The sequence below is a fragment of the Prosopis cineraria genome, unplaced genomic scaffold (assembly GCF_029017545.1).
Source record: "Prosopis cineraria cultivar Desert tree isolate PC_DT_omini unplaced genomic scaffold, ASM2901754v1 PC1, whole genome shotgun sequence".
Classification (NCBI taxonomy): domain Eukaryota; kingdom Viridiplantae; phylum Streptophyta; class Magnoliopsida; order Fabales; family Fabaceae; genus Prosopis; species Prosopis cineraria.
This window is the reverse complement of record NW_026555332.1, coordinates 17,940,491-17,963,459: the sequence shown is the minus strand read 5'-3', so window position 1 is coordinate 17,963,459 and position 22,969 is coordinate 17,940,491. Positions and strand designations below refer to the sequence as shown.

The 22,969-nt window shown below is 31.4% G+C and overlaps 2 pseudogenes; both read left to right on the top strand.

The window, feature by feature from the left end:
- The first annotated feature begins 1,576 nt into the window (after positions 1 to 1,576).
- On the top strand, positions 1,577 to 4,089 carry LOC129290024 (UDP-glycosyltransferase 83A1-like; annotated as a pseudogene).
- On the top strand, positions 3,241 to 4,095 carry LOC129290014 (UDP-glycosyltransferase 83A1-like; annotated as a pseudogene).
- The last annotated feature ends 18,874 nt before the right edge of the window (positions 4,096 to 22,969 follow it).

Genomic DNA, 22,969 nt, shown 5'->3' with positions numbered 1-22,969 from the left:
AATTGACAAGTAGAAATTAAATTCAACAAAGGATCAAGTAACAATCTTATCTTGGATCTCTTTGCACACATATGTTCTAGCAATATATTGTTGATCATACACTTAATTGTTAAAAAGTTCAGTCATAGCTAGCAACTGCTTAAAGATCCCAACAAATATAAACAAAGAGGACTCCACTTTTTAAGTATATCATGCTCCTACTCAAGGGTGGAGCCAAAAATTTTATCAGGAGTCAAGATGACAAAACATATACGATAATCAAAACAAAATTATATATATATATATATCACTAACATAACATAAATATTTCAATGTATATGTATTTATATTTAATTTTACGCGCGCACACACACACAACAAAAATAAATATATACCTTATATAAATAAAATTAATCTCTTAGTTATTTAAATATTACTCCTATTATGATCATATATAAATATTATATATATTTTACTTAAATTATATCATTTTAATAATGATCAAATTAATTTCAATTTAATCACAGTTAGACCATTAGCTTAAAATTATTGTCCCAATTAGTTCAACATTTTAATTACTTTTGAGTAGATTGTACTTTTTATTTTTAAAAATATAAAAAAATAGTCATCATTATATTATATAAAACAAAATTTTTTAATGTTATAAGTAAAATATTATTTTTAGAATTATTTTTTCTTTAACTTTTTACATTGTTTAACCCTTACATATAAAGAATATTTACTATAGTTTATTTGTAATTTTTAACCAAATTTAGCGTGAACAATAACTAAATAATTATCTAAAAATATTTTTCTATTTGTTATTTTTATTTAGTAGTAGAGTAAAGAATCTGTACACGCTCAAATTTTATTTTAATTTTTACTTTAATATTAATTATTTTATTTTATAAAATTATAAATATATTTTTGGATACTCAAATGATGTATAAGACTCAACTTTTTTTAAAAAAAATAATTGAATCTTAAAATAAAAAAATAAATATTAAAATATATTTTAAATTTTATTTTAAAATATTTTATTAATTAAAAATAATAAAAATATGAAAAATATAAATATTTTATTTTTTTAAAAAATAACTATATTAATACACTCAAATATATGACATTTTATTATATAATGATATAAAATTTTAAAAAATAATTAATATTTATTAAATTTTATATATTTTTAAAAATAATTTTTTTGTTTTAATATTCAGACTAAGTCCAAACATGATCAAGTTTGATGCTAATTTTTTTAAATCTATTCAAATTGATCTAAATAGATTGAAATATTAAAAAATATTAATTTTTCGGGGGCAATCCTTAAAATTTTTGAGTTATTTTGACCTGATCCATCACACTTAATATAAATTACCAGCTATAATAATTGATCCATAGATGTTTTCTTGTGCCTGCTATTATTAAAAGAGAATCTTTCCGATCTCCTGCTATCATGTGTGAGGGACAGAGCAGCTTTGACCAAAAAAAGGGTGAGAGAAGCCGCCTCTCTTTTGTCTGTTTCTTGTGTTTTTTTTCCCCCTTAACCCCAGCATTCCCATTTAGTCATTCACCCCAGCCAAATAAAGCTGTACGCCACGTCCACCAATCAAGTATCGAAGTCTGAAATAAATTGAATAGACCTACTACGTTAACCTGCCCATTCTTCACACTTCAAATCACTCACTTCATAACTCAAACCTTATCTCTTTCACACTCACAAATACAGCAATGGGGATCCCTCACTTTCTCGTCATCCCATTCCCAACACAAGGACATTTGAATCCCAGCATGCAGCTCTCTCATGCTTTGGCCAGAAATGGCTGCAGCATCATTTTCCTCAGCACAGAGTTCAATAAGGGATTGATGCTGAAGGCTGCTGCAGCGAGTTCTGATCATCATCAAGACAACTTCTTGGGATCAAAGATCAAACTAGTCTCTTTCCCAGATGGTTTGGATCCTGAAGATGAAGGAAGAGACCTCCAGAAACTGCTTTTTTCAATAAAAAACACAATGCCTTCAAGGCTTCCTAAACTCATCCATGAGATTAATGCTTTAGATGGCAGCAACAACAATAATATCACTTGTATTGTTGTTACTATAAATATGGGATGGGCTTTGGAAGTTGGCAGAACATTGGGAATCAAAGGTGCTTTGCTCTGGCCTGCCTCTGCAACTTCCATGACTCTGTGATTCCATCCACAGTTTCATTGATGATGGTGTTGCTGATTCTGAATATGGGAAGATCTCTCTTTTCGCTATTAAGTTCAGTAGATGTTTGCAAATATACAAGACTACTTCTTTGGCCTTGAATTATTTTACTAGGGACTAAATATTCTAATTAGATCATGATGGCGCTGTTGATTCTGAATACAGTAAGATCTCTCTTTTCCCCATTAAGTTCGGTAGATGTTTGCAAATATACAAGACTACTTCTTCGGCCTTGAATTATTTTACTACGGACTGTACATTCTAATTAAATCATGAAAAAAAAAAAATACCTTTACTCTTTTCAGTTTTGGTTCATCTATGCTTAAGTTCATAGTCCGGTTTTTCTCCCCTTATTTGATTGCTACAGGGGCATTTTATTTATGGATTAGATGATAAATTTATCATTAAATTATATATCCAATCTTGAAAGGTCTGAGACATTAAATTTATCATTCCCCTTCAAAACAATACAATATTACTGCTACCGTTTACAAATATTATTTTTGGCAATTAGTTAACAAAAAATAAAAGAAAAACTAAAGAACCTTGAAAATTACACAAAATGACTAAGAAATTTTTTTGCAATATTACCCAATGTTTATAAATGTTAACGTTGAAAATTTTTCTTGATCATTTCCTATAATTTTTTGGGTTATTGTCTACAATTTTAAGTTATTTTTTGTAATTTTTTGGTAGTTTTTTTGTTCTTTTTGTAATTTTTATACCCTTTTTTTGTAATTTTCAGGTGAAATAATTGTTAAAGTTAAATTTTCTCAATGGCATGAGTAATATTACGCCGTTTTTGAAAGTTTTCAAAAGATCAAAACATTGCCTCAAAAATGAATTTACAGTCCTTGACCCTTGTGAACTAACAATTTAAATATAAAATTGCCCTTTTGATCCTTTTATTTATATAGAATACCAAAAGTTACTCAGAAAAATAAGAATTATAGTTGTGCATTATTCTCTTTTTCTTCATTCTCCCCTTCAAAGAAGAAATCTTCAACTAATTTCATACAAATCTTGACATTTTTCATTTTAGGACTTCCAATGAAAACCCAGAAAATTCAGCTTTCTCCAGACATGTCTCTGATGGACCCAAAAGACCTTCCTTGGTGTAGCCTAGGTAAGGTTTTCTTTGAACACCTGATGCAAGAGCTGCAAACTTGCAAGTTAGCACAATGGTGGCTCTGCAATACTTTGTATGAACTTGAACCTGTTGCTTTTTCCTCTTCATCAAAGCTCTCACCTATTGGTGAGCCAATGTTAACAAGTAGCCATAACAATCCAACATCATTCTGGAAGGAAGACAAAACTTGTCTGCAATGGCTAGATCAACAACTTCCTTAATCTGTCATATATGTTTCTTTTGGTAGCTGGTCAGTGTTAGGCCAAAACCAGTTCACAGAATTAGCACTTGGACTCCAACTTTTGAATATGCCTTTTCTTTGGGTTGTGAGGCCTGGGAATGATGAAAAAATTGCATACCCAGATGAGTTTACCTGAAGTATTGGTAATAAGGGTAAAATTGTTGGTTGGGCCCCACAGAAGATGGTCTTGAAACACCATGCAATAGCTTGTTTCATTAGCCATTGTGGTTGGAACTCAACCATGGAAGGTTTACATGGTGGCGTACCTTTCTTGTGTTGGCCATTTCGCAATGACCAGTTTGTGAACAAGTTTTTTATCTGTGAGGTGTGGAAGGTTGGACTGGGACTTCACATGCATGAAAATGGAGTAATGTCTAGAGATGAGATCAAGAAGAAGGTAGAGCAAGCTCTTGGCTGTGAAGATATAAAAGCAAGGTGCTTGAAATGGAAGGAGATTGTGATGGAAAACATGGAAAAAGAAGGGAGTCAATCTGTAAGAAATCTCCAAAACTTTATCAAGTGGACCAAGGAATAAACATGTTCTTGTTGATGGCCTAGCATTTATGTATGTTCAACTATTCTCAAAAGCCATATTTCCTTTCGCATTTTTTCTATATTTTTCTTTACAATTTTATCTCTGTGATTGATCCCGAAAGAAAAGTTTAGAAGAAGAAAAAAACATTCAAGGGAAAGTAGCATTCAATGACTATAAGGGGAATTTAATAGCTAAAAAAAATTCAAAGATTTTGAATTAATACTCCAGGATTAAAGGATCAATTTGAAAAAAAAAAATTATATGTGAAACTGTTCATCTTGTTTAATTTGCAACTGATGCTTCCAATTTAATTTGAAAACACAAATCTTAAGGATTAAATTTAAAAAGAATCAAGTCATTATTATTTGAAAATTCCATGAATTTACAATTTTGTCTCTCAAATTTGTAATTTTGTCATTTTGAATTTGTAACTTGCTTTTTAAAATTTAATTGGAACACAAATCCTAATGATTAAATTTAAAAGTAACATGTCATTGTTATAACTAGATTTATACCCTGCCATGCACAGGAATGTTTTAATTTTAAAAAATAAAAATAAAAATAAATATTAAAAATTTATTTAGTATTTTTAAAATAAAATATATTACTTTCTGCTCTATTTTAAGAATCACAAAATACATAACATATCTTTTATTTTTAAGTTTTCATTTATATTCATTTAACCATTATTTGACAGTTAATGGAGTAAAATATTATTCTTGATAAATCAATATATATAGTAAAATACCAATTCTTGATTTTTTAAAATATAAAAATTTTATTATTTTTCATATCTTATCTAAATTTTTACAATTTACAATTGTAGGCCCGACACTCACAATTTTAATGACAAGTCCCACACTTACTTTTTTATTAGGGATCCCACGCTATATATATATATATATACATATACATATACATACACACACATCTATATATATGTGTGCGTATATTTTAACAAAATTATTCACTGACTAATTTTTTAAAAAAATAAAAAGAACAAAGAGAAAAGAACTGTTCAAAGTACTGTAGATCTACAGTCTTTGAACGTGCTTTACAGTATATATTGATGATTTGATGATACTTAGAGGAATTAGCAACTTTGTCTTGTAAATTTGTAATGTCGTTTTATTGAATTTGCAATTAATCATTTCAATTTTAAAATTGAGGATTTAAATGACTTACTTTACATTTTAAAATTTATTAAAATTTTACTTAATTAAAATTAAGAAGAATAATATAGAGGTCTCAAAAGGATTAATTAATTTAAATTAAGTTTAAAATATTAAATTTTAAAAATTTGTAATTAAATTTTTCAATTTTATAACTCCGTTACGATGAATTTAAAAATTATAATTTAAATTTTAATAGAAAAATAATTTTATTATTTTTTAATTATATTAAAATTTAAAAAACAAGTTATAAATTTATTACAATATAGTCGTAAAATTAAAAGATTGATTTAAAAATTTTTAAAGTTTGATATTTGAAATTTAATTTAAATTAATTGATCATTTTAAATTTTTATTTTCACAAATATAATATTTAAAAATTAATTTAAAATTAATGGCAAAAATCATTTTAAGACGAAATGAAGCGTGAAGATCACCCATTTGAGTCACGCCGTGCTCATCATAATGCGCAAGTCATCATCATGTCACTGTTCTGGTTTTCCATTTATGTACCAAGCGACATCTTTAATGCTTGATATCTCTCATAACTAGTGAAGTGGACTGGGAATGGAAGAACCTTGGCTTAGGGTCAGCAGAACGCAAAATCTTAATTAATTAATTTTAAGAGGCCAAGGATGGCTTAAATTTGAGATGCATTTACATAGTTGAACTTAACCCAATTTAAACTAAAAATATAAGTCAAGTTATATGGGTTAACCAAAATAACTTGTTGTGACAATCAAGTTGGGTTAAAAAAATATTGACTCAAATAAAAGTAAAGTTTTTTTTTTTTTTGCTTGAACCAAATGGATGAACCTTTATGGGTTAATATTTGACCATTTGAACCATATTATTTATTTTAAAAAATTGAAAAATTAAAAATAGAGGGAGTTTCATCCAAAAAAACCCCACAAAATAAGTATATTTTGAAATAGGTCTTGATGAAATTGATCAATATCATACATTCATGATGTGATTTTTTTTATTGCATGGAATATCATATTAGAATTTCTCATTTAAGTATAATTTTAAAAAAAATTAAAAAAATAAATAAATGAATTAATAAATTAACTTATTTAACTCACAAATGGTTGGGTTGAGATTTTATATAAATCATTTGAAAATAAGTTGATATAATTTAATTTATATAGGCAAATCCACATAACTCCAGTTGGCCCACGTTCTTACCTCCAAACCCAATCTTTGCAGGAAGAGGCATTGCGGGATGAGGAAGTTTCAATTGTATCTGTGATCCATTATTGGGCTGGATTCGCTTACCTTACTAGAAAAAGAAGATGTGTATATGCTTTTGTAGGTCCATAAACAAAGCACGCGCGAAAGAAGAAAGCAACATGTGCGTATTATCTTACCCTAATTGAATAGCTTGTTGAACTTTAGGAAAGGATTTCTCCACAATGGCGGTTGATTATTTCAAGGGCCCTTACTTAGTTTTAATCAATTAGATGTGTCCTTTATTTATATTAATTAAAATAGAATAATTAGTAAGAAATTACTTCCCACAATTAAATCCACATCTAATTACAGCCGATCCACAATCTAAATAAAACAGAAGCAACACAATTCAAAGACACTCAGAGGGCAAGTAACTGAGAGTAGAGCGAATTCATTGCTTCAAGAGGAGATTCAGGTTCTTGAATCAACTTTTTAAATCAATCCACAAGGTTTGTGTTCCACGCCTTTTGCTCCACCAAGTTTCATCTACGTTTCATTTAATTGAAAAAAAAAATTATTATAGGCTTAGTAAGTGGCTCAGGCCCAAGCTTGTTTTTACTTGGGTTAAAAATGTTAAACTTAAAAACTCAGTTACATTGAAAATTTTTAAATTTTCAAATTCGAACATTTTAAAAAACATGTTTAAACAAGTGGTTTGTCAAGGTTGATTCTTATTTCCAATTCTACTCTCAAGTAACATTTTATCTTGGGCCCTTTTTTTTTCAAAGTAACAATCTTATCTTGTACCTTTCTGTACATATATGTTCTAGCAATATATTGTTGATCATACAATTAACTGCTAAAAATTGAGTTATAGTTAGCAACTTGTTCGTGACAATAAATTTTTTAAACATGTCAGAAATGCATAGTCTCAATATAAATAAGGGTTCTTAGGCTCCCTTGGTTAAGTTTTTCCAAATGTGAAGATGTAATAGAAAACAAGAAGAAAGTAGCTTGATTTATGGTGCAAAGCTTTAGACTTACTTAACTACAAGAAAACTAAAAAAAGTAACTAGATCCTAAGTACAATGTGATGTAAAAAATAACTGAATAATGAAGTGTCTAAGTTGTATTGTTGTTTGTTGCTGCCTTTCTGTCCTTCTCGGAGCTCTATTTATAATGCTCGTATGAAGTTGTTGTGTCTACAAAACTAGGAGCCCTAATGCTTCGTGCTAAAATATCCATTCCTACTAGATCTGGTCTTATTAATTTTAGGGCACATCCAAGTAATGGTCCTATGTCCAAATAACAGTTCTCCTAACTTATTTGTTTTGAGTCTTAAAGGTCATCTTTCCTCCATGACTCAGCACTTACTTAGTGTGTGTTTAGTTTTAAGTTTGCTAAAAGTCCATTTGATGAAAGTTTATTTGGCAAAAGTCAGTTTAGTAAAAGTCAGTTGTTATAATAAAATTTATATTTAGTTACATTTTTTCAAAAGTCATTTTAATAGACTGAAAGTTGTTTGAATTAATGATGATTTGTATTTTTGAAATTCACTTTTGAATATATAATGATTAAAAAGGACATTGATTTATGATAATTTATGATTTTTATTATACAAATATAATATATTAAAAATGTGAAAAAAATTCAAGATAACATAAAATTTAATATGTTAAATAATAAGAATAAAAAATGTAAAGTTTAATATTGAAAAAAGTGTAATAAATAATTCAACAGTCATTAATATTGAATGGCATACTTTATAAATAAGATTAAAAACATTTTTTTTTCTTTTTCATATATAGAAGGTTTACAAAATTGCCTTCCTATATAATCTATTTGGCCTTATGGCTACTGCACTATGAATTCTAATAAAACAGAGCATGCAATAAGTACTATAAGAGAATAAGAATAGTATAGTAAATTCAAAAACTCAACACCAGAAAGTCAGTTTAAAAAGCTTCAAAAAGTTAAGTTCTCAAATTCACTTTTAATAGCTTTCTTAATGTACATTCAAAGGCCTCGTTTGGTATGATGGAAGAGTTTTTAATGGAATCGAAATTGAAATCAGAATTGAAATCGGAATCAAAATTGGAATAGAATTGAATTTTAAAGTGTATTTGGTATGAAGATAGAATTCTAATATAATATTAATTTATATATGTACTTAAAATAAGAAAAGACCAAACTGCCGTTTTTTTTCAAAATTAAAAAGACCTACCTTGTTATAAATGGACAAAAAAGATGATGATAGTGGGGTCTACAAATTGAATTCAAGGGAATTGAAGCAATTCCATGGTCAATATGATGGAATTGAATTCTAGCATTTTTGGTGAAATTAGGATTCGTAGGAATTGCAACTTTTGCATACCAATCATGCTTAAATTAAGATTTCATCTCTAATTCTATTTCTACCTTACCAATTCAATGCTACCAAATATGGTTTTAGTTTGCCTAACCATAAAATTCTCAAACAACATCTTACATCCAAAAAGTGCAAAAGTACATCCCAAAAGTTAAAAGTTATATATCCAAATGGGCCCTTAGTTTGGAAGGTTTGTTTTAAATGGACCGGGCTCTCTTTCATTAGATATTTTATCAAACCTAACTCTTCACTTCCTACTAGTTTGGGCTTTCATTTAAATGTAGATATTTTCAGACCCAAACAATGCCATACAGGGTTCTTTGCTGAAGGTTTGCTTCTTTTCAAGAGGAGCCATACTATATGTGGTATCCTCAATAATACACACACATATATTATTTAGGAGTTAATTAATTAAAGTTATGGTGGAAAAATATAATAATAATGATTATAAATCAGTTAAGATCTTAAAAGATGTGAATATTATCTTATGAAGCCATATCTACATCAGGTAGAGATTTTATATTTTAATAGCATTTAAAATGATTAAATTGAATTTTTCAAAATATATATAATTTTTAAATGAAAAACTGGACCTAATATAGTTTCCTTTATCTCTGCCGCCTCATAGTTTACTTTAATCAGACTATTTCGACTGCTTTCATTCTCTCCAGGTATCACGCTTCCCTTTTACTTCTTTATTTAATTCCTTCAATTTTTGTCTTGTAGATCCTCTCTCTCTCCCCTTACTTTTGTCTTCTTCCTTCACCTATCACTTGTGCGTACAAAGCTTGTGAGTCAAAATCATTTTATACACATGGATCCTTTTGTCCCCCCTCCCCCGGGTCCAAAAAAAAAATTATGACGCCCCTCAATCACGGTTCCCAACAAGAAAACGATTGTTCAAATTTCATCTGTTTATCTCCATAGTTGTATTATAGAGAGACAGAGAGAGACACACACACACGTTCCTTTGCATTGTTCTTTCTGAAAATTTCTGATCAAGCCAATGTGAAATCAGCCATGTTAATTGATTCTTTCCTCATGTTCCAGAGTGATTTTTTTTTCTGCTAATAAATTTCAAATAGAGAACCAGTACCGGAACATCTATGTCAATTCTTGTATCTAAAATTTCAATTTCAGGCTCCATAAGGTAAATCACATGCTCAATTAGTTATTATATTGAATAGGAAATTATTAGGGAGAATTTCATTTAAGGACTTAGGAAGAAACATATTTTTTGATGTGTCCCAAAAAATTTTAAAACCTTAGTTCAGTCCTCAGGGATTAAATTGAAAACAAATTAAATGTAAAAAAAATGAAAATACCCTTAGTTGAAATATATATCTATATATAAAATAAATCACCAGCCACTATCGCCAAAACACCACTGTAGGTGATTGGAGCCTAGTTGATAATGGCAGTTACTAGACCTCCATTACCGGAGTTTTGGCCACCAGTTAGACCATCGCCAACAATGGCTGAAGAATTATGGAGAATTAAATTCTCCAAAGGTGGCCAAGGTAGGTGTAGAACCCTTGACCCATTGGCTCCCCAAAAAAGTTTTGGACTACCAAGTCACTTAACTCATTCAATCATATAATGCATAAAAGTGTGTGTGTGTGTGTATGTATAATAAACCTTTTTTTTTAAACCACTTAATTATTACGTTACTTGTTAATAACTTAACGGAATTTGTTCATTACTTAACTTTCCTTATTAATCCCATGACTCTCACAACAGAACTAAATTACTTGTTAATCACATAACTATACTTATTAATATCTTAATAGGATTTGTCAATTACTTAACTTTTCTTGTTAATCCCATGACCCTCAAGAGAACTAAATTACTTGTTAATTGCAAAACTATACTTATTAATACCTTAATAGGACTTGTCAATTACTTAACTTTTCTTTTACTTAATTTTTCTTGTTAAGTCCATGACTCCCAAAAAGAACTACATTATTTGTTACTTGCGCAACTGTACTTGTTAATACCTTAACAAGACTTGTTAATTACTTGAATGTACTTGTCAAATCCATGACTTCTTTAACTGAACTGTATTACTTGTTTACTTATTAATTACGCAACAATACTTGTTAATTGCACAACTTGACTTATTAATTACACAACTTTACTTGTTAATTCTGTGACTCCCTCAAAATTATTTGTATAATAAATCTTATTTTCAAATCTCTTGAGTATTATGACAAGAAGCATGCTTATTAAAAGCCTGATATAGCTTGTCATTTCTTCAATTTTAATTGTTAATATTATATTTATTTTTTAGGGTATTGCTCTCTCTCTCTCTATATATATATGCTTATATAATTGAGTATCTAGTTTGATGAATAATGATAAGGGAGACTCGACTGCTGTCGCTTTTGTTATCTGACAAACTAAATTTTTTATGTAAATTATATGTTCATTTAACAAGTGACAATAGATCATCAACAAGTATTGTCGAGAAATTAATAAGTAATTTGGTTGCCTTTCAAAACAATAGTTAAACAAGTCTTGTTGCGTAATTAATAAGTCAAGTTACACAATTAACAAGTATTGTTTTATAATTAACAAGTAAAGTTACATGATTAACAAGTAATGCAGTTCAATTAAAGGGGTCATGGATTTGACAAGTACATTCAAGTAATTAATAAGTCCTGTTAAGGTATTAACAAGTACAATTGCGCCATTAACAAGTAATGTAGTTCTGTTGTGGGATCACGGACTTTATAAGGAAAGTTAAATAATTGACAAGTCCTATTAAGGTATTAACAAGTATAGTTATACGATTGACAAGTAATTTAGTTCTGTTGTAGGAGTTATGGGATTAATAAGGAAAGTTAAATAATTAATAAGTCCCGTTAAGGTATTAGCAAATAAAGTTACATGACTAACAAGTAATGTAATAATCAAATGATTTGGAAATAAGGTTTATTATATATATAATTTTATGCATTATATGATTGAATGGGTTGAGTAGCTTGGTGGTTTAAAATTTTTTTGTGAGCCAAGGGGTCAAGGGTTCTACACCTACCTTGGCCACCTTTAGAGAATTTAATTTTCTATAATTCTCTAGCCATTGTCGGCGATGGTCTAGTCAGTGACTGGAGCTCCAGTGATGGAGGTCTAGTGGCTGCTGTCGCCAATAATACTTAGATCACCAGTGGTGGTGTTTCGACAATGGTGGCTAGTGGTTTTTTTTTGTTTATATTTGAATTGAGGGTATTTTCATCTTTTTCACATTCAACTTATTTTTAATTTAGTCTTTAAAGCCTGAACTGAGGTTTTAGAATCTTATGGGACCCACAAAAAAATATATTTCTTCCCTAGTCCTTAAATAAAATTCTCCCAAATTATTAACTGCTTCTAGTAACTGTATTAGGAATTTATATGAAAATTAGGATACATTTAATTAAAGATAGGAGAAGAACTTTAGTTTTTGAAAATTCATAATGATCATATAAAAAATATTATCTATAGGTGATACTTGTGAGAACTTCTCAGTCGGTGTTAAGTTTTAGAGTGGTTAAAAAGGGATCTCTACTAGCAATCCTAACAGGTGAGTGTATGAATAGCAAGGTGGCATATTTTGTTTCCACCTTCACTAGGTTTTCTAGTCTTAATTGTTTCTTTTTCCTCTAGTTCAATTGGGAAGCAAATTCCAAATGTTTATCTAAATGTTTATCTATGTCAAGTGATTTCATATCATAAGAAATTGTGTCAGGGTTCTAACTTTGATTAATATTTTTGTTTTAAAAATTTATAATTTATTTAAATGAAAGTATGTGTTGATGATTATAGATATAGATATTTTAATTTAAGAGACACTTGTTTATTCATTTCTTTTCTTTTCTTTTTTGAATTCTTTATAATTTTCCCTTTATAGTTAAAATCAATTATATTTCTATTTTTTATGCTTTTAAAAATGCAAATTGATTTATTTTCAATAAATGAGTTTTTTTAGCTTTTGGTATTTATTTAATTTTATCTATTCATTTATTTACTTGTTTGTTTGTTTGTTTGTGCCTGTGATACATTTAATTGTATGGTATGTAAATATGTATAAGTGTGCGATATATTAGGCGAGATGGTTATTCCTCAAGTTATACGATTTATTGTATATTATATAGGTGGGACGGTTATTTCTCACCATTGTCCAAGAAACCAATACATATATATTATATGATAGGTGGGATAGTTATTTCCCATAAATGATATTGGGAAGTATTGATGAAAAGCTTTGCTATAGTTGAAAGTTTGTTGACAGGTGCCTTGTGTGATGATTAGGTTCATTACAAAACTATTGGAATGTGGTGTTTCTTAACATATAGATTATGAATGTGCATTCATAATTATAGTGATTTTTTTAAGTTGGTTTGTGAAAAACTCATGTGCACCCTTTGCTTCCCTTCCACACACTTTTTTATTTGTGCCTTACTGAGTTAGTGGTAGATTCACCCCTTTACATTCATTATTTTATAGATCAGCGGATAATTGAGTAAAGTGCTTTAGTGTTGAACATTGTGGATGGATTGTGTAGAATAAGTTAGAATAAAGATGATGTGGAATCTCATGGTGTTGTGACTACTATGGAGAACTAGTGTCGTAGTAGTGTGTTAGTTCGATAGTAACATTAAATAGTTATTTAATTGACATTTAAGTATTTATTCATTGATTCTGACTATTCTATTGCTTTTTATTTTAGTACTTTATGCAAACGATGATTATGATTGTTCTTATAAAATTTAGTCTCTTTAAAAAGTTTTCATAAATTTGGTTTTAATTATGGTTGAGTTTTGTCCTAGGCTAGCTAAGCCAAGTGGAATTGTGTTAGCTTAGCCTATGTGCCGATTACAACTCAAATTTTTAGGTTGTGACACCATAAGCAAAAATTTCTAGCTTGTATATGTTTCTAGTGAGCTTCTCATTTTGTTTACCCCTTTTCAACTTAACTCTCTTCCTAATTCTAATTTTTCCTTGTTTGTTGGTAGCAACTCTCTAATAAGCCTTTGTCCAAGTAGTGCCATAGACATTAGGTATTTGTCAATCACCTCAGGCCATTCATCTATAAGGATGAATCTTGCAAGAAGATTTGAAACTGGCTTGGAATGTTACTCCTTTCAAGGATGCATCTTGCAATATGATCTAAAATTGGCCCCGATCTCCACCTTAATGAGCAATATGGATAAGTTGTCTATAAGGGATTTACTAAGGGTTTTGGAAGGAGATTGGTATCTACAACCTAATTGAGCTCTCCCTTCTTACCTTTAAGGTCTCCATCTTGCCATTCGAAGCCCTTTTTCATTTTTTGTCGCTAAGCTATAGTGCATTCATGTTCAAGGTTAACCCTATAATGGTCATGCTTCAAGATATATTCATGTTCTTGGAGTGCCCCATCAATGGTCAAGCCAACCTTTTGCAATTAACCATGAGAATCTAGAGTTCCATGTAATCTCTCCTACTGCCTAGGTTCATTTAACACCGCTATCAGGAAGTACACTACTTTACTTACTGTTAAGCCCACTTGTAATGAAGAGCACTTCATCTTGTTATGGGTGCTTTTGAGCCAGTGGATTTTTGCCTTAAGAAGAGGAAAGCCTATAGTACACCATTTAGCCTTAGCCAAGCACTTGCACAATAGAGGTCATGTAGCCTTGGGGACTATGTTTTTGTGCTGACTCTATGATGGAATGAGGGAGACCATCCAATAGGACCCTTTTTAGAATTTCCATGGGCCTACTTAGTTCTTAAAGCTCTGGGTCATGGCTTATTTCCTTAGTCTCCACCAAACTAAATCTCTCCTAAAGACTGAAATCCTCTTACACCCTCTACTTGGCAAATTACGAGCTGAAGAACATAAACTACTTTAAGTTCTTCTGTAAGTAGAATTAATCGCTAAAGTAGAGTCTGAAGACAATAATCCTAGATTTTTGCCTTACTCACTTATGTAACATCCTGGAAAACTAATCAGGATTTAATTAAGTAAAATAGAGTAATTAAGTAAATTAATATGGTATGTGACCAGAGAAGTCTAAGAAGTATGTTTGATTGTGATTTCAACCCTAAATACTAGTCTTAAGTGAAGTCGGGCCATACGTGTAACATCCTAAATTTCTTAATCTTAAGTTTAGAGGTTAATCGAGGGAGAAGTGGAAGTTAGTGCGAGATTAAAGATTCAGATGATTAATTAGCATTTTGACTTGTTTATACATTGTATGAACAGATATGGGTGATAGGAGTGTGTTTCAGGTCGAAGTAAGTGTGCATAGTGAGAATAAATCTTACTGTGCCACACGCTGTAGTGCATGGACTAGAAAATCACTTCTTAAGTCATGAAATTGAGTGATTTTCAAAAGTAAAAATTTAAAAACACACGAGATAGAGAGAGGAGAAGGGTTGAGGAGCTAAGTTAAGTTATTTTAGAGCGGTAGAAGGTGATTCGGATCGGTAACTTTTCAGGTAAGCTATGTATAACTCTTACTTTCCATTCTACATAAATTTCTCTAAAAATGAGTTAAAGGGAAATTGAATCGATGGAATATGAGGAGTTTGATTCTTGTCCAATAGTAATAAAAAGGTTCTTAGAAGTTAAATTAGAGCTTTGTGACTGGTTTAGAGCTAAACGGTAGAGCTTTGAGCCCGTAGGCTCAATTTTAGTCTTTAGAGAGAGAAAGTTAAGGCAAAAATATGATTTGAGTAAAATAAGACTGGTTGGGATAATGTTAAGTAGTAATTGGATAGTCATGGACTTAAAATGGATAAATGAAAAAGTGTTTACGGATGAATATAGCCCTAAGTAGTAAAAAGTGAGTTTTTGGTCAAAATGGACTAAATGACAAAAATATGCTGAATGTGTTCAGATTGGCATATTGGACACATGAGTAGAGAAAGGAAGCTTGAGATAAGCTTGTGTGATAGTTGAAATCTAAGTATAAACTTTCTAGTGACAGAAGGATTGAGATAATCAAATAACTTTTTTTTGTTTGACTGCTAATTGTAACCGTATATTAGTATACTATGTAGTACATGAAATGGTTTTAAATTGAGCATGTTTTATAGCATTAAGTGACTATTGTGTGAAAATGGCTTTTGGTTGAACTAAGCATGAAAATGTTTGTTTTGTAATGTAAAATATTATATGTATATGTTACGTGTAAGAAAGTGTGAAATAGTAAATGAAAACCTTAAATAGTTCAAGAAAGCATGACATAGGGGTGGGAGTTCACTCGAGTGTAGAAGATGATAAAGATTATATGGTAAGGTTTCCTTAGTACCCGATAGGGTGCGGTGTTGGAAATAATTCTCCTTAATACCTTGTAAGGTACGGTGTTGGAGAAAATCTCTTTAGTGTCTATTGAGATTCGGTGTTCAAGATGAAAGACTCCTTAGTATCCTTGTGATATGGTGTTGGAGTCAACGATGCCCCATTGTGTGTATTGGGGAAAACCATAGTCCATATTATGCATTAGAACATCTTTGGCTGGGTGATTCTACCACTGCAGGTGAGTTCAAGACTAATGGGAGTATACATTAGTCTAAGATGAGCCTATAGTTTTGGGTCGGGGTAATTTGAAGGTTCGGTTGGTAGAGATCATGCTAGTATGCTATATAATATGATGGGATATGTTTTGAGATAATATGGAACCCTTTGTGATTAAGGAAAAGTTGAGAAAGGAAATGAGATATGTGATATAAATGTTATTTTATGGGGTTTTAATGATATACTATGTTTACTTTTATATTGTTGCATGTGATAATCAATAAGAGTGAGTTATTCTGTTACTGAGATTTTTATCTCACCGCCATGATGACATATTTATAGGATCGTGAAGTGATCAGGGCAAGGAAAGAGAGTTGGGATTGGCTTACGTCTGAAGCCGTGCACTCTGAGTTTGTATAATGAACTGAACTAAGATTTTATATATAAGTGTATGTGAGTTTTTATAGGGTTGCATTCATGTACTGAATTGAGATTTTGTGGAATCAAGCTCGAGTATGTGTATATGTGTTGCTTGAAATAAAGGGACTATGATTCAAGTGTATTGTGTTGAAATGATTTTGCATTGGTGAATCTTAAGCCAAAGGACAAATTATGATGAAATAAGTAATTTAAAGGCTAAGATTGTATTGTGAATATGATTGTATATGTATGGGTTGAGAAATAGCCAAGTAAGCTAAATTATGCCAAGAAATGGAAAAGTATATGAAGTTAGTGAAATTGTGAAAATTGACTATAGAAGGGTTAAATTTTGATATATGAGTATGATTGTGATTAATTGAGGTCAATCAAGTATATTAGATCCTTTTGGACTTAGTTCAAGGCTTAGTGAGGTTTAATAAGAGAAAGGGATCGATTTAAGTGCTTGGGTGCATAAAATTTTCAGAAAAAGTGACTTTTTGCACCCGGGTGTATAAATTTTAATCAGACTGTTTGATCATGTCCAAACCTATCTCATTAGTTAGTATACGAGCTAAGTTTCATGTGGGTGATTAAATCACTTCGATCAGATATCATATGTGAAAATGGCGCATGCCGAAAGTTTGTTCTTTTTACTGTTAAAATGACAACAAAAATTTAGACAAGCACGCCATGACACATGGTGACACATGCCGCGATGCACGATACAACAAAGGTGAGCGTGTGGCTCTGTGCCACATGCTATGGCACACGGATTGTATGCATAGGCATACGGACCATTTCATAGTTTTATTTTGTGATAAAATGCTAGCAATTAGGATAGGAATGTTAGTAGGTTATGTCTACTATGTAATTGAGGAATGTATGGTTTACTTTTGCTGTGTATTTCTCTGATTACATTATGAATTGATCGATTTTACAAAATAAGTCTTTGACTAAAGCTTTTGAAATGAAATTTGATTATTACAATTGATGTGGAGTAGTGGTAACACCATAATCTTATTTTATATTGAGTAGATATAAGGAGGTTACAATACAGGCATCAAAATATTAAAAAGAATTGAAGAAGGGTCCTTTGTGCCACATGCAATGACGTGAGGGATATCTATCGTGGCGCACAAAGGCAACCAACGAGGGATGAGCCTCTCTGTGCCATCTGCCATGGTGTAGGTTGCAAGCACCATGATGCACAGCCAAAATTCTACTTAAATTAGTTCATGTTTGTTCAAAAAAAATTAAAAGAAAGAAGGGGGAAGGGCATAAACTTGGGGACTATTAGAGACATTTTGGAACTTCCTAACACACAAGGTAAGTACCTGAAGCCTTCCTCTTCCCTTTCCTTCTATTTTCATGAAGATTAAAGTTAGATTTGAGTTAGGAGAGTGATTTTTGGTCCCTATAAAATATGAGTTTGGACCATAGATATAATGAGGGTTTTTTTAGAGTATTTAAACCCTACATTTATGGTTTTATGAGTTTTTGGTTGTTAAGGGCTAATAATATCTGAAAGTGATAATAAATAAGGTTGTTGGGAGTATTTGATGGCCATTAATGGTGCCTTAATAGTTCATTAATGATAATGTAAGTTGTTAGAACCTAATAAACCTATTGAGTATGATGGGGAATGAATTTATGATTGTAAGAAAGGGGAGAATATGGAGTTGAATGTTGAAAATTTTTAAAAAAGAAAATTAATGAATGCCCTTGTGTTTGGTTGTAGATTATCTAATTCTTGGTACTATTCAAGTAATTTGGAAGGACGTGATTATTTTGAGTGGTAAATCTTTGATCTCTCAAAGATTTGAGGTAACAGGGGAGGAAATCTAGTTTGTATAGTTGTTTATTAATTGGTTATTTGTTGAATTTAGTGATTTGGAACTTGTTTAGTGTTTGAGAACTATTAATGCAAATTTTGGCAATGTAATTATTTATACATGTGGAATTGTCTTGCATTATGGAGAACCATATACTTGTGATCTTTCTATATGACTAGCAATGATGATGAGAACATGACATTATGAAAATAAGAGATATGTGGTATTTAGCACATGAAGTGTGATGTATATGTGATTTTTGATATGTGGATTAGTAGGGAGAAAGAAAATTGTGTGAATTAATATGATATGATGAATTGTATTAAAAATGACATAGCATGTGACAATATGTGCATAACATGATCATCGGTGAAAGTTCCAACTAGGAAGAGTATATTGGTAAATCTACATTATAGTGGTAGCTTATTGTTCGAATTGAAAGCTTGCCCTAGCACCAATAGTTGAAATCGGGAGGTAGCCATTATCTCATGGTTGATTAGAGACTGTCTTACTTGTTCTTTGAGGGACGAAAATCTAATTAGTATCCATCAGTTCATGAGGAGGCTAGATTAGGGGTATGATACCCCATGATTGTTAGTATTAAGGAAAAACCAAGGTACACAAGTAAGTGAATTAACTCTAGCCTAGTAACTCCTCACAAGTGAAAAGCTAAGTTAATCTTAGTTGTGGACATAGCCGTTTAATAGCATAGGTTTCATGTCGAAAGTATCAAGAGGGTATAAGTTTAGTATTGATCATGTATTTTGTTTTGGCCACATGATTATTATTATTGTGGTTTGGCATATTTTAGAGGTGCATGGTTGTTATTTTTGCCACCTTAAGATGTTTATAATTGGAATATATTCCGATGATATGTGTTGCATGCCTGGTCATATGGTTGTTATTTTTGCGGCTGAGACTATATGTGATTTTATGCATATGAGAATGATTTTATTGTTATTTGCATCTATAATTAATTGATATACAACTGTACAAACTAGGTTAACCTTGATTATTAAGTGGTTATACTTACCTCTTATTATTCAATATTTTAGGGCCTAGCTTATCAAATCAAGATCAGGAAAAATGACCGAACGCCTAGGATATTGTGTAAATCCTAACCATAGGCCTCTAGGTTTATCTTTATATGTATTTAAGTTGTTAATTTGCTAACTAGCAATTTAGATCATCCTTTTAACTACTTGCATTATAGTTAACATTATCTTGTGCATTTTGTGCCTTGAGCTATTGATGTGTGGTTGTAAAACTTAAATAGGTTCGAAATATTAATATAAGGTAAAGTGTATTTTGATTATTAATGATTGAATATTAATGATTTTATTTAGAGTTACCTCCCCCTTATGTTTTTGTGAATTGAGGGTTTGAGGGTTAAATTTATGATGTATATGTAATGGAATGGATGTGGTATGTTTCATGAGCCCTAAATGATCTGTTGAGTATGGTCTAAGGGTTGTCATAGGTTTTAGCACTTATATAATGGTTTAGACACCTTAGTTATGAGTTTATATGAAAAAGGCGTGAGTTTTGTAAAGTGTATCCAACTTTTAATAGAAATATAATTTGATTGTGAAATTCATGCCATTAGCTTGAGTTAGGAGAAAGGTCTCTATAGACACCTAGATCACCTTAATCAAATATTGGATAGAGAAATGAGAAGTGTTGGAAATTCATCCTAGGTGTTGTCATATGATAGCAAAATGTACTGTCAAATTAAGTGCAATGCACAAAGGCATATGGTGCCTCATGCCACAGTGCATAACATAAAGGTAGACCCACCATATCACACTAGTAACAAGTTATGGCACATGTATTGCTTTTTTCACAGTTCATTGTTTTGGAGTTTATTTACAAATGTTTGGATTCTTTCTTTAATTCCAATGCTTCTACATATATTTTATACTCTAATTTAAGAAAATTGAAAGTGTATGGGAGTATTTAAAATTGTGAAAACTTAGGATCCCTATTTTGATATCTTACAAACTTGGTAATTTATTTTGGGTTTAAACCCATGATTACCTTAGTATTAGAAATTAATGTTGTTTTAGTAAGGGCAACTTGACAACTTGTTCTGGGCTCATGAGTCTAAATATCCTTAGTGCTAGATGAGGGACTTGATCTTTATTTCGGCCACCACCCCCGAAGGCTATGGCTCCTTATGACTACCGATATTAAGTTAGAGAAAGCTTCTATTGAATACTAGCAGCCCTAATAGTAACCAGTTAGTTAAAGATTTAGGCTAGAGGTGGTAGACAAGGCTACTTTGGTTACCATGGTCTCGGTCTAAAAATTAAGAGAAAAGTGAAGCTAGTGTCAAAAGATGCTTGTCTTCACTTCAACAAATGACGACCCCAGTATTTTTATTGTATCTTGAAGACTCATACTAGTAAATCTTACTTTTGTTCATTCTTCTTTAAGTTTTGAAGGTTGTCTTAATTTGTATATCTTGTTTTTACCAAAGCAAGATTAGAAGTAAGGCTAGGCAGAGCTAGACACCTTAAGGAGAAACCTCAATGGCCTGACCCTTTTAGAAACTCCCACAATCAACTCTTCGTCCAAGGTCATGGCTGAGCAAGAGCATACCAAGATTACTTTCAAGAATGTTGCTGGTAAAGAACTTAAGAAGGTGGTCAGGAAGACCCTTGAGTGAAGCTCTAAGTCTTCATAAAGGAAGCTTTAGGATGATAATAGGTAGGGGGTTGAGAAGATAAAAAAGGGTGCTCAGCCTTCTACTCCACTCCCTGCACCTCGCCTGGCCATTACCCATACAAGCCCCAAGGAGCCCATAGCCACTAACCAGAGTGCTCATTGTACTTGGGTCCTTGTTCTTGTTGAGCATTGTGATGATAAGGATTAGGATCTCTCATTGTTAGCTTTCCTTTGCCCGGTGACTAGGCTAATCACACACCTATCAAAATAGTTACTAGACTCAACCCTAATATAGCAAAGGGTTAATCCTAGTCATCTTTGTAATGAGTGGCATAATTCAATTATAAGGTTACTAAGTGAAGAAATTACTTGATACTATGTTTGAATGGATGTAGATTTGTCTTTAGATTTGAGCCCACACATTTTTAATTATCTAAATAATGAATTTAGCTCAAATCCAAATCCAATTCCTACCTAAATTCTTTTTGTAATTTTAAATTTTTTTAAACTCTTCTTATTTCAAATTTTAATGGAAGCTTCTCTCTTCCTTCGAGTTTGTTCATCGACTTCACTACCTTTTGACTTAGACATCACTACTTCTGGCCAACATCCATAAGGACTTGATTGCTAGCATTAATGTTGATTTCATCTAGGACTGATGGCTAATGCTAATAGGGATTTCAATACCAATACCAGCTAGGATTGCACAGACTAGGAATGAACCACCATCTTTAAGTGAGAACAGATCGCTAACATTGATGGGATTTGACTATTAAAACTGATCAGGACCAAATGGCCAGTGATGACTAAGGTTGCATGATTGGCATCGATCAGGAATGGAAGACCAAATCGGTAGTTGTGATCAGCATTGGACTAATGACTATGACTAGATAACTAGTTGTGATTGGCGCTAGATCGATGAGCGACACTAGACAGTCGACATCTAATAGGATCAAAGGGTTGGCTTTGATTAGGATCGAAGGGCTACAGCTAATCAAGACTGGATTGCTTGCATCAACCAAGATTAGACCGTAGGTGACGATTGAGACTGGATGACTAGTTATGACTAGGACTGCAATGCTAGCTTTAATCAAAACCATGCAACTAGTTTTGATCGGGATCAAATAGCCAACTTTGATCAAAACTGGAGGGCTGGAGCCAACCAAGAATGGATAGCCGATCGTGACCAAAACTGTACGGTCGAAGGTAACAGGGACTGATAGCTAGTGCCAATCGAGACCTGACCACCATCGTAGTATAGGACTAGTTTATGATTACCACTTTCAATTCATCTACCTTTGTTGTCTGGTGCCAAATGCTATTGTTGACAAGGAATGGTTTGGTGTAGTCATCCAGGTTCAATTTATAACACTTGGATTGTTGTAATCATCCTGTGATAATTCATAAGCATTGTTTAGCATCAGGCTAATGATGTTGATCGAGATCAGGCTATAGCTATCGATCGAGACTGGACCATTGATGTTGTTTGGATTTGGACAAATTGAGTTGACTGAGACTAGGTTGCTACCCTTGATTTAGACCGAACCACCAAATTTGTCTTGAATTGGACCACCGATGTCATTTGAGTTGTCTTTAAATTCAAACATAGAATTTGAATTTTGGAAATTTATTTGAAATCCAAACAAAGGATTTGAATATTATAATTTGAAAATTTTTATTTCATCCAAATAAAGAATTTAGAATCTATGAATTATAAGGTAGGAAATGAAAATATTGCTATAGATTCCCTTTCTTATAA